The sequence below is a fragment of the Morone saxatilis genome, unplaced genomic scaffold, assembly GCF_004916995.1.
Source record: "Morone saxatilis isolate NCDOM2014 unplaced genomic scaffold, NCSU_SB_2.0 Contig24, whole genome shotgun sequence".
In the NCBI taxonomy this organism is placed as follows: Eukaryota; Metazoa; Chordata; class Actinopteri; family Moronidae; genus Morone; species Morone saxatilis.
The window spans coordinates 9473349-9487434 of NW_023339807.1; positions in this window are offsets into that span (position 1 = coordinate 9473349).

The window sequence follows — 14086 nt, forward strand, 5'->3', positions numbered from 1 at the left end:
TTGCTGCAATGGCAAAGTAATGACCCTAAACCAAATTCCCATTGTGTGTCTGTGTTTTTGCCCTGACAGTGATGTTGTTAAGGTTGCATCCTTTTTCTAAGGCATTGTTTAAGATTATGCTATCAGTGCACACATACAACATACGCTCACCTTTGATATATATGCTGGTTACCTTGGCAATGTTTATTTATAGTTGTGATTGTTGCTACATGGCCATCTTGAAGGGAAAGAAACATGTGCATTAAAAAGGTGTAGAAAAATAAATGTCAGGTGTTTAAATGTAAGAAAAGCCAATGTATATGACTGAAGGTCCTACCAAAGGTAGATTTGGGGAAAGGACTCACATCGTAAGAATCCCCATCACCATAGAATTAAAATTTATAAAGAAAGGCCAGTCAGATAGGTTAAAATTACTGTGTTTTTCATCTTTTTGGAAGTATCAAACGGTAAATCAGAGTGTTTGATATTTAGTTTTTTACTATTCAACTTAAAAATTAAGTTTTATCCAAACTATCCAGCTTGTGCCTTCTGGCATGAAAGAAAAGAAAATCCTCTTAAGTAGCCTTCTTCTCACGTAAACACATCCTCTTGATGGTAGAACTGCTAGGTCTGGAAAAGTAGGACGTATATCAATGGTTTAATGTAGAGATAAAAAAGACAGACACTTTCCATTATATAAAAAATAAAACACATTGCTGTTTATGATTGTCTAAAAATGGCTAAAGGAGCTTCCTACAGGAAAGGAAGGCTACAGATACAGGTGCATTTAATTGATTAGCTGATTATACAGAGATTATATCTGCCTTCATGGAAGCAATACAAAAAGTCCCCACTCATACACCTGTGTCTGTACACCATCTGTACTGTTCAATGAATGTAATTTGCACCCTGGCATTGCCTGAAAAAGAAACCAATATGTGTGCTTTTTAATATTTGTAAAGCAGACTAGGCTGGGAATAATACATCCTTTTTAGTTTTAAGTATGCATATTTATGGTCTTTTAAAATATATAACTGAACTACACTATATAATATTCTGAAGCCAAGAAATGTTCCTTCACTGAGTGACATTATAAATGTAAATGTAAATTGTCTTCCATTATTAATATTTTCCACATTAAATCTTCTCTGGTGGTTGACAAAAATAGTAAAGCCTTTAGTAAGCCCAGTTTGACAGTCACAAAACAAAGAGAGTGAATTGATACATCTTCACTATTTGCAGAAATTGAATATAATATGCATAACATTAGTTGTATAATAACATACAGACACCACAGATCACCTTCCATGAAGTCTGACGTGTTGAACCACCATGTTTTTACAGGAGCTCAGAATGGACAAAACAGGGGAAAGTGAAGCGAGGGAGTTGCAATCTGCAACTACACCACTATATACCACTAAATCTTACACATTGGTTCTAATAAGTATTACAATATAATTATAAGATCTCATTTGATGCACCACCTGCTGTAGCTGTATGCCAAATCTCACAGACAAGGCAATAAATTGCTTGTCACTAAGAGTTATTCATATGTCTCACCTTTCCCAGAAATGTGACAGTTGCTATAATGAAAAGAAAAGACAATAGACAATGAAAGAGATTTTTGAGGACCGGTGCGGCACTATGGCAACATAGTTCAGTCATCAGTTTTCCCACCATCAGCTCAAAGCACTTTTCTTGTGTGTTGTTTGAGAGTTGTGACCCAATGTTTCAGCAACAAACATACAAACAAACAAATTTTGAATTTGCTACAAAGTGACAGTAAGTAGAAAACACCTTTAAACAAGAATGTTTATGAAACCACTTTCCTGGCACTGCTAAATTAGGAAAGTATAGAGTGAATGACCTTCAAAATGGCACATTAATTCAAACCCACAGAGGAGCAAACACTTGGTACAGTAATCTTGCTAAGCCTCTGAGCTTCATTGTCCAGATGTCCTCTGGAGAATTAACTTGAATGGTAGAAATTACTGGGCGAGCTCATCTCTTTGTGCCAGGCTTCATTCTTATCAGCCTTCTGTAGGAGGACACTGCTCAGACAAGTTCTATTAAACAAAATAAACTATTACTCTGCCAGTCCAAGCTCACACACAAACTAGTGCCATGCTGTGAGCTTCTCTTTGCTTTTCATGGTCGAGTGATGTTCATTCCAGGTAAACAATTCCATTTAAAATTACAAGGAACCTTTACTGTAAATTACATTACATTTACAGTAAAGGGTCCTTACATTTAATGCATTATCATACATTCAAATATTCAGACATTCTTATTTATTATATTTTCCATATTAACAAACACATTATTGGTTGTCAGCAAACCTCATGGAAGATAAACCCGGTGTGATGAGGACTGAAAGTGCCTTTCAGAAATATCAACCACAGTCTATTCTCTTCACAGTTAATACAGAGTCTAATGTGACTCAAGTCTAACTGACTCAACTGAATAGAGTCTTCATATCACATGATTGTTTGCAGAGACACAGTGGCAGATTAATGACATACAAGGCAAGTCCATTTATATAGCACCTTTTAAAAAGAGCCAAATGTCCCTTACATAAGGTATAAAAATCAATTCTTGAAAAGAAAGAAAAATGAATCATATATATTAAACCTCTTTAAATAGACAAAGGAATGGTACAGTATACAACTGCTAAATGTAACAGTACAGTTTTACTGCAATGCAGTAAGAAATTTCACAAAAAACAGACTTATACTCCAATTTCTGTGTGTGTCCGCAACACTGAGTGGTATGACTGCAAATAGCACCAGCCCATGCCACATGGATCACAGCAATCAAGAGAGTGTGACAGAACACTGGCAAATAGTGCACACAGCTGACTGGCTTGCTTTTGGAGCAGAAGTAAAGAACAAGGTCTGTAATTAAAGCCTTATTGTCATTTAAGGGGCTTGGGTCATGATGACTGACATGACAACCAGGCAGTAGCTGCTATTACGAGTTTGTTTCAAAAACAACCTTTCCACAGAGGTCCAGTTAAGCTTGTAAGCCACCATTTGAAAAAGTGTAGAAATGTACCTCACCACGGATTTATGCCAAGAGGATGGAGGGCATGCAAAAAAACTGATCTCCACTATGATAAATTGTGGTACATGGTACAGAAGAGATTTTGTGTTCTGTGTTTTAAACTGATTATAATCGGAATATTAGGCTCCATATCTTTTGTTTCAATATATTTGTTATTTTTTCTTTGATCAACTGTTTTTAAAAATTCAGATATTTAGGAAGCTAAAAGCTAATTAGCCCATTCATTGTATCTGTGTCTAATTTATTTGGAGCCAGAAAATTACTACAGGTGGAAAATACAAACATAATTTTGCAGTTACCCTGGTCTATGTGAAATACTCAACCCTTCTACACACTGCAGATATTGGGTCATAATATTGGTGCAAAAATGTGAAGCTTCATGCCAACTGATTCAAAAAGTCCTAATGACTTTTTCCCTGCTATCCTCCAGACATTAAAAGCTGCCCTCACGTATCATACACAGTCAGTAGTTTGATGAGCATTTCCATATATTTATTTTATCTTTTAATCTGTTGCCTTGTAGTGAGCGAGGCGGAGATGAAAATTAAGCAATTAAAAGTCATTCATTGCTGTCATAAAAACTCCTTTCCAGTGACACAAGATCTGGATCTTTGCCAGGGAAAATTAATCATCCAACAGTCAATTTACCTGTCACTCTCCTCCAGTATCCCAACACTGGGGGCTATATTCAACCCAGTTGTCAAACTGAAATATCGTCTCAGAACTGCTTCTATTTCACACTATGATGCTTTTCATCTCACCCAAGACCTTGCATTTAGATGAGGAGCTATTCTCAATAAACAAATCTAAGTATGCTGTTCATATAGTTTACTGCTGATACAACACAGGTATATGCCTGCAAGACCATTAAACTTCTAATACATCCTGTTATAATGGTAAATTGTGTATGTGCTGTATGCTGTATATGCTATATATCCTCACAATAAGAATCCTGATTAATTATGTGCCTTGAAAATGAACCAGCACTCCTTTGTTAGCAACACATGACACATTATGGAGTGCGCTGTACAACAATGTTAGTGTAAAACCCATACATTAAAAACAGTTTTTTGACCCCTCAGGGCCAGGGCAATAAGATGTAAACACAACATTGACATAAAATCACCTTATGATGTTTATTTGCTGAACGTGTTAGCAAACAGTGACTTATGTATGCAGCCAGCAGATGCAGAGCAACACATTTTTCTTTTTAGCTGCTAAATGCTCCAACATGTTTACCAGATAATGTTGTGTGCCATTTGATTCTGGGCAGTGTACAGTGGTATTAGAAGATTTTTTTGCTGAAAATATAATATATATAAATATATATGTGTGTGTGTGTGTGTGTGTGTGTGTACATATATATCCATTTTAATACAAAAATATTGACTACAAGGGCTTTAATAGTGCCAATATAAATTATTTTTAAATGAATGAGTATAATGTTAATGTTGTTTTTGCCACCCAAAAAGAAAAAAAGACTTGTGTGGTGCAGATGTGTGAAATTTAATTCCTGTCATTTATTTATATTCATACTTACCTTCTGCATGGTTGTATGGAGAAAGTCAGACATTGACAAGTGGAGTGTCAAAGGAAGTTCTAGTGCATCACTTGCTGCTTGTTAACTGCATGAATGTTGCCAACTCCTTGTAGTAACTCTTATGGCAAGCTTGACACAGCATGACTTGATTGATGCCAAATGTCTATCTTTAGCTGATCTGATGGCTTAGTTGTTTTAATCGTGAAAAATTAGGAGCATTTTAATTCACTCTAGATAAGAGTGTCTGCCATTTGTTGTCAGTGTACGTTGTCACTTGACAGATGCCAGCCAATGTTAGCATGTCTGCCAATTAAAAATAAATAAATAAATAGCTCAGTTTCATGGGTTTGGGCATCTCTGCACTTGCTGGGCTGCTACAATCACTGCTCTGTGATTATAGGATGTGTTTTTTTCTCACACTCCTGGCTTGTGAAAGCTTTATTTATGTAGCACATTTCATTCCAACACAAATACAATGTGTTTCAGAGAAGAGCAAAGAGCAATAGAAGCAAAAAAACAAACGTAATCAAATGTGCATACACGCATACATGCAAGGGATGCAACAAGGTTTGTATGCTGTTGACTTTATCAAAGCAACACTGCTAACCTCCAGACTGTTGAAAGATGTGCACTCCCGTTTGCTTATCTTTATTTATCTATATTTTTAAAAAGTACTTTATTTTTGTGTGATTTATATATTCTATGCACCAATGCACCAAGACCAATTCCTTGTATGTGTAAAAACTTACTTGGCATGAAACCTAATTCTGATTCTGATTCTGATTCTGAAGTGAGATGTGAGCGAAAGAGACAGCGGGATTACTGCTAGCCTTAAACTGAGGAGCAGTGGATGCACCAAGGATGCACTTATTCTCATTTAATCTTGCCTGAAACATGCACTCTGTGTGAATAAAAAATCAATATATTTAAAAGCGTATTCATACAGCAGGAGCCCCCTGCTGTTCATTTGTTCTGTCAGGCACTAGGGATGGTTGTGGAGGGTTGGTGAGATGTGAGATGTGAATTGTGTATGTACAAAGACCCTCTGAAATGAATAGCCCATGCACAAGATATTACTATGCATACCATGCCTGAAAAATGTAATTTTTATTAGTAAATAGTAACATTATGCATTAATGATAGAAACATCAAATGCAGTGAAAAGGTACAGCTTATAAAGAGATTCAGAAATAAACATCATGAAGACAGCTGTAATGAAAAAAAAAGTGGCAAATATTTAGTGTATAAAGTGTCTGATGTTCACAACCCAACAAAAGCACACAAAGCATGTGTCTGTAAAGTAACAAGCATTAGAAGCTTCAATAAGTCTGCAGTGATAAACTCACTAATATTCCATAGTTCCTTTAAATAATGCCCAACACATGATGATTGTGAAACTTCACAATATCTATGCAGTTTTCAAAATAATACTTTAATAGTGGCAGTCTCTGTGGCTTAATATGTGCCTTATAGTATAGGAAGGAAGAGGGTCTTTTATTCAGTAACAGTTCAGATGAGTAATAATTTTTTTTTTTGCCAGCAAAATTACATCTCAAGTTGTGAATTGAATAGCCTATTTCTGTTACACCCTTTTAGAAAATGTTTGACCAGCACCCGACAACAAGCAGCCTTGTTGTTGCTGGTCGATAAAGGCCATGCCTCAATGGTGTCGGTGCATACACAATGTTTGTCGGCACTCATGTCGTTCATAATTTTTCTGTAAAAGATGAAAAATTATAAAACCAAGCTAGTGAAAACAACATAATAAATGGAAGTAATGAACTGCAAAAACAGATGTAACTAGGTTCTGCTCTACTCTGCTGCAAGGGTCTTTAGAGGCAAAGTATGTTTCTTAAAGCTGCGGGAAAAAAGAGGGTCCATTATTCACAGAAAAATAGGTATTGTGTGAATTACCTGAATCCTGGTGTCTATGGGTCATTAGTGATCTTTTTACTGAAAAAGGACTGAATGGCGCTATTTTAGTAGGCAGAATACAGGATACAAAATCCATCAGGCTTCTTTGAGTCAGGGAAGAAAGGATATCTCAAGTGAACATACTGTGGATCGAACTGTGAATGAGGATGAAATCAAGGTAAGTGAAGATATCTAGGGCAAGAGGCTAACATTGTGATATGCTTTCACATAAAAAACAAGGGAGAGCTTTATATTAATTTCAATGTGAATGAAATGTGGATGAACATGGTTCCATAAGGATGCAGGGCTCTGATTTAAGACACATTTTGACAGCGAGACCTAGCCTATATGTTACATTTTAGGGGAAAGAAAGATGGTTGGCATATCCAGGAGGCTTGGCATTAAGCTCCCAAAAACACATCTGCACTACACAAGTCAGATGTAGAAGTGTTTTAAAGTGGAACAAAATTACCATAATTTACACCTCTTGACGTGTACATGTGAAAAATTATACCAATCAAAACACCAATTAAAAAATGTTTCTTGTTACCAGTACAATTTCCTGTTATTGTGCCAGAAACGTGGGAGGAATGTTGCACAGTGTTTTGACGTGTCCTCTGAAGAGTTGTAAGTGTTAGTCATAGATTAATGGACATCAGTAAATGAGATAATGTTGACATCTCAGTTGGATTTTTGTGTCAACATACTAGGCATGAGGTTAGATATTTACTTTGATCATACAAAATAAGGGGGTGTATGACGTGTGTCAAGTACCATACATCATTAGCATGACTGGCATGTGCTTACGAGGCACCGAAAAATGGATGGAACAAAGGGTGTGACAGATATTGCAGATGCCTTCATTATTTTACAGGACTAGAAGTTACCAGTTACAATTCAGAGAACTGTGGAGGAACATGATTGTCTATCAGTTATGTAAGTATACTGTAGGTGTTAGAATAATCAACAGATTCCACACAATGTATGGTAACATAGATAATGAAAAACTCCATGAGACTAGAATTATAGTGTGGAAGATGACTTTTTCTTTCATTTCTTGACTTTATTTCATTTTCATTCCTTTATATTATGTCCTCATTCTACTGAAACAAAAGCATGTCTGCCTTCACTATCACCCCCCATTTTGTTCACTAGGTGGCTGTAAATACGATAATGGTAGAAATGTGTTTTCCATACATTGTGAGAGCACAACAAACAGAACCAGTGAGTGGTTAAGGCAGAGCCTTTGATCACTTTCTCTCTCTGTATTTGAGAAAGATACAAAGGGAGAGCAAGAGAGACACATGGACCCGGAGAGAAACTGGCAGACAGACAGAAGCTTTTGAATGTTATATATAAAAAGAAACACTTCTTCGGATACGGGAGTGGCATACCACATGACAAAAATCCAAATGTGCAAATAGCAGATGTGCAGTAAAAAAAAAAACACCTACTAATTTCTGGATTCTGGGGGTTTGAAAGGGGATATAAGATTTGCCTAAACTTTAAATACATGAAAACACATCTCATACATATTGTGTTATAGAATGGGACATGCCGTTGAGTAGGCCTCCTGAGGAGCACTTGACATGCACATATATAGACTGTAGACCCAACCTTAAAGTCATTTATATTGATATTAGAATTGACTCATTCATTGACTCATCGATAACTTACAACAAATAGTCCGTTAAAATGTATTTTTCTTAGGTTTACTACAGATCCTAAAAACTGTTTTAATTTGGATGCAATATGTGAAATCATACACTGTCATTATGACAATCATGTACACCTGGATGTACACTGAATTAGACAGACATCAACTGTTTGCTGTTTGCTGAAGTTTTGATACTTTCACAGGATAACATATACCTTAAGAGAATCCCAGACTGTTAAATGATTACAGAGAAATTATTCAGTCCTGCCATGGCCTGAGGCAGAAACTTAGGACCCTGAGAAATTACATTTATTTAAAGAGCGTCTGTCAGTCGGAATACATTAATGCAGTCTCCTGACAACATAACACTTCAGACTTAACTGACACCTCTTTTGTCCGGGCAGTGACTGACTGTCATTTGAACAATGTTGTTTGCAAACACTAATTACATCCACATACTGGTTGGCATCGCACTGTGGAGGGCTTGTGCGTGGGACTTGAATACGCCGAGATGCAAATTCTCTACTGTCAACACACTGACAGCCATAAACAGCCTGAAGGCATAACTACTGACCTTTTCTTAGGAGAACTTTATTTTTCATGCCAGTGGGATTTGGAAGGAAGGTCTATTGAAGAACTTTCTGTTTATTTCAGTATGCCTGGTTTCTCACACTGATGCTGTATCGATTTGCATGGGAAAAGTTATTAAAAGTTTGTATTTGTTCTCTCTGCAGCTAGGTTGAAGAGAAGAGAAAACTGTAGAGATCAGATTCCCTGACTTGTTTAGCAGAGGATATTTTACAACACAACAAAGTTCTGATTTCAATATCATTTTCCCGGCTTGAATTTTAGATTTTGTGTTTCTGAGTTGTGCAAACCAAGCTCTTGTGAGTGCTTTGTACGAAGAAGTGTCCTCTTTACTGACTGCAGATCTCAGCAAGATGCTGCTGGCTGGAGGCCGCTTATTTTTTCCTTGAGGAGTGTGTGTACCTCATCCAGTGGAGAGAGACATTTGTACACAAACACACACCAACACAAAAGATTGCATAGACAACTGCGTAGTGGCAACTGGATTTCTCATCTGAACACTGACGAGACTGTGTGTGTGGATGTCACACGTGCATTTGTGTCTGCAGAATTTCATTATAGGATCAATGCTGCCCTGCCCGACTAATCTGGTTAATATGTCCCTCAGGAACAAAGAGGCAGCTTTTAACAATATTATGAACTATTGCCTGTGCCAAAGTATCACTACTATTTAATCATCAATGAAGACAGATCCAAGAAAGTGGATGACGACAAGGAGACAGGATCTAATTTCCTAGTGCTTTAGTCAGCTAGTCTGAGTCAAAAAAGGGTAAAAGGGGTCTCGGTGAGGACACTTTTTCTTCTGTTTTAATTGGAATAAAATGGCAATGGTTCCAGCTACTAACCCTCCCATGATTGAACATTCAGAGGGGTGATTTTGAAGACCTCTCCTCTGTCACATTCTGCTTTCCTGCTGACAATCTGAAAAGTAATGGATTGGATACAGCTAAACCAGGCAATGATCCACCAGTGCCACCATCAGAGACCATGAGGAATTACACAAAGGAAACAATAGTGTTATGCTTTGTGTTTAACCAAGGGTTATAACAAGGCAAATTTATTTATTTTTCTAGTTCTTTCATAACAATTTAATCCACACCTTCATATTCAAATAGGAGAAAAGTAAATCTATTTTAATTTTTTTAAATTTTGTTTCACACAAAATTATGGTAGAGGTCAAATGTGCCTGCAAATGTGTGACAACAGTTGGTAAGAAGAGAGAATGTTTCTGGCCTTAATTTGTGTTTGGCTCCCAACAAAGATGACAAAAAAAAGATAACGATACAAAAACGTATAGAAATTACATTTTTTTTTGTTTAGTATTATGTTAGTGAGGGAAATATTTTCAGAATATTGCATTTTCTTGTAGTACATGAACGTTGAAGTGGCCCTCCTATGAACTGAAAATACCAGCAGTGGCCCCCAGCCAATTTGAGTTTGAGACCCCTTTTTTGCATTACCATACAAAAATAACCATGGCCAGTACTTTGTGGCTGTCACAATTAACATAAGCGTGAACATACATTACAAAACACACAAACTTTACACACTAAACTTGAACTGGAGTTTTAAAATGTTTATTTAAAAAAATAGAAAAACCTTACATAAAAAAAACAAGGTATACATCTATATGTCAGTCATTTACACACAACCCATCCTTAATTACACACATATGAGCAGGGGATTTGGTTTGTGGCGTTATGTAACAACCCATCAATTATCCTCTAGACGGCTCAATAAAAGCCCCACTGACAACAAGGGGATATGCTAACAGTATCATGTTGAGTCCATCAGTTTGGTATGCAGGGTGGTCCAGTAATCAGACTTCAGAAACACAACTTCACCAAATTTTGGTTTTGTTAATGGCTCTACCAAAACTTCTGTAATGGTGAGTCTGTGACATCCCAAACTCAAGTCCTCTTACGGATTGCTGTGTAAATTATGTAGCTTTGAAACCTTGTCTTAGAAATATTGACTTAAATATGGGAGAGGAAAATCTCTTATACAACCGCTTTATAATGATCTTTGAATAAAAAAAGAAAATATATATATATAATTTATAGATGTGACATGATGCTAATGCTAACAATCATCAACTGCAATAGGAGTCTACTCCTGGAGCATACACCTAGAAGCTGCTTGTAAAAATAAAAGCCAAGTAAACCTGGCAGTGCTTATAGAAACAAATGGGTAATACAGAATGCTGGCTACGTACAGGAAAAAGGGCAAATTTGGTCATTTAAGAAGGCAGTTAACCTGTTGCTTTAACAGAATCAAAAGGAGATATAAGGCAAAACACAAGCACTTTGCTGGTAATAAGTAGCACCAACTATTTTTGAAATGACATGAAGTAATATTTCTAAAAAGGTGCATTTCCCCAGTCCATCCTATCAAGAGAAAATGCACCCAAATAAAAAGTCAAACTACTGAATAAGTGATATGTTTAAAAATGAGAACTAGTGGTGGAAAACATTTGGACAGGCAGTTAGCAAAATTTCAAGTTATTATAATGCAATGGTAATTAAACATGAGTAAAATGTTGGCGTCATGGGATTTTTGGCACATTTCTCATGTTGCAATACCATAGCTCCCCCTTCTGCTGAAAAGCAGTACGTACACACAGACACATTCCTTCAAGGCCCTTAAATCCATCTATTGCACAGATCAATGTAGTCTAGAAATAAAAAAGCAAACTTAAAGTGGGGAGAACCCCTAAAATAAAACTAAAATGTGAAATAAATTAAATAAAAGCAAGTCATTATTGCACATAAACGCAACAAACAAAATAAGGTGGTAATGTTTACAATACAGAAACAGAATAGTGCCAATGTGAACAAAAAAAAATCCTCAGTGACAAAAACAAGGGAACAAAAGATAATTACCAACACACACACACACAAAAACACTTGGTACATTCAAACAAGTCATCACAGTTTAAGCACTTGAGACAAGGTCAGTTTTGTGCCGTCACACCAAAAACATTGAATCAGCGTTGCGCTGCATAGGTAGAAAGGTAGTGCTTCGCTTCAGTTCAGGGTACAATTCGTGATAGTCCAAGCTGTAAGATGTCTGAATCAAGAACGTAGCCAATAGGGATTTGCATTCAGAAGACGAAATGAGCTCAAAACCTGATCAAAAAGGCCCAATAAGAGTCAAAACTCCAAGACAGACCAGGTTGGATAAACCAGTTCAGTACTATGGCACAGGATGTTGCTTTCTAAGATGTTTAAGTTGCATGGAAACTCAATACCTGACTGAACTGTTCCACCATCCAGCAACCAAATCAAAGTTTCAAGCAGCTGAAAAGTGACACTGGTGAGAAGACCATCAGTAATTCTTCAATCCACTCAAAGTCTGTGCTGGTGTGCATCAAATTTAGAGGAAGGGCTTCTGACTACCATCAGACCAATGTAACAAAATGAGTACAGTGAAGACTTTAGGCCTTTTAGTCAGTCCACCTTCAGCTGTGAGAGCCTTGTAGCATCACTTAGTACTTGCACAATCATTCCTATGACACCTTGGGAGACAACTTCAATTGACTTGAATTCCAGGATGAATTACGTAAGTTTTGGAGAGCCTCCAAACCCCCCCCCCCCCCCCAAAAAAAAAAAAAAAAAATCACTGGAAATCTTCTTGGCGAGGGCATTCTGGGACTGAGCGCAGAGAGTGGAATAAGTGTTAGTGGGTCAAACAGGGTGTCATATCAAAGGAGCAGCATTCCAACACCCGTTTATTGATCATTTGAATGTTCGATCCACACCCGGTTTCAACCCCGTAAACAACCACCCGTAGGTTTCCCGTTCATGAATAATGCATACATGCACTGAGGCTTTTCTGGGCTGTGTGGATAAGTAAGCAGGAGCCTGGTAAGCCTACATGCATCCTTAGGCTAAATGATTACAGAATATCCACTGGGTAGGTTTTTTTTTATTTTAGTAAGGGAGTGTAAAAACAAGAGAGGGGATGTAATGGAGAGAACAATATGAACCACATTGCTCAAGCCGCCTGTTAAAGCAGGCAATGGCTCCCCCCTTCTCCCCTCTCTCTTTTTCTCTTCCTACCTCCCTCTCCCTTGGTGAAAATAGGAGTGTGTGTAAGTTTACGAGCTGAGAGCAACAGGAGCTGTGAAAGGAGGTTTCAGCTGATGTGGCAGAAAGGAAAGGCCAGGGGAGGGAGAAGGGAGCCGATCCGGCCAAAGGCTCGAATCCTTCCCTTTCTTTATTTCTTTCTTTCTTTCTTTCTGTGGGGCGTTGCAGGCAGGCAGATGGATGCACAGGTACGCAGTCGGACTGTGAAAATATACATGCGAGCAGACAGATCTATTGAAGCTCACACGCTCCCAACAGATGCCGGCACACATGCACGTAAATGACCCTCAGGGGGCCCGACCTCCCCTCCCATCTATGTCGGACACGTGTGTAAAGAGTGTGTGGTCCTAATGTATCTCCTTCGTTACACGTGCAAGTGAGCATTAAACACTCGCTGCCACCAATGAGACGGTAAACACAGGAGGGCAGATGTGCGCACACACACATATAAGCGCACACACACAGGAGAGGTGAGGAAATTGGCAGGCGTCACGGACTGTTGTTCCACTCGGAATTCATTCATTATTTTATCACTCGATTATAAGTTTATTTGGCAGGGGCAGTGCACATTCATCAACATCATAACAGCTATAAAGCGGTGTTGTAAATATGCTGGGGTTAGCTAAAGAACTAATTTACTTCCCCAGTCCCTGGGGCTTTAGAAGTGACTTTGGGATTTTGGTAATTGTTAAAAGTGCTGATGATTAGGATGAAGGAGATTAAACGCGTGTGGCGGGCTGAGCTAGTTCTGAATGTTGGAACACATGCAGAAACAAGCAACTTTCTTCCCTGGAAACATGTACATGCGCACAAACACGCACACATCCACAATAGTAGTAATGGTAACAGTAATCCAGGCCGTAGGTCTGAAGGGGTCACATGTGTCCCAGCATCACTGGGCAGATTGCCCTGGGTGGCTGAACCCAGAGCCCCTTAGCAAAGCCAGCCAACACACACACATACACACACACACACTGGCCTCTCATTAGCTTGCTTCACAGCACACCCTGCCTAAGCAGGATCATCCAATCCTCCTGGCAGCATTTGGACTGGGCCAGGTCAATCCTCCTCCTCCCGGGTGACACCGAGAAGCGGACTTGTGGGATGAGAAGCCAGTATGAAAGTGTGCGTGGACTTTGAAGGCCAGAGGGGGTGTACAACGTAGAGGCAACCTCTGTCACACTCTTCATCACCTTCTCTATCCTTTCTTTTACTCACGTTCCAGTCTCTTAGCTCCTAGCCCTTTCCACCCCCCCC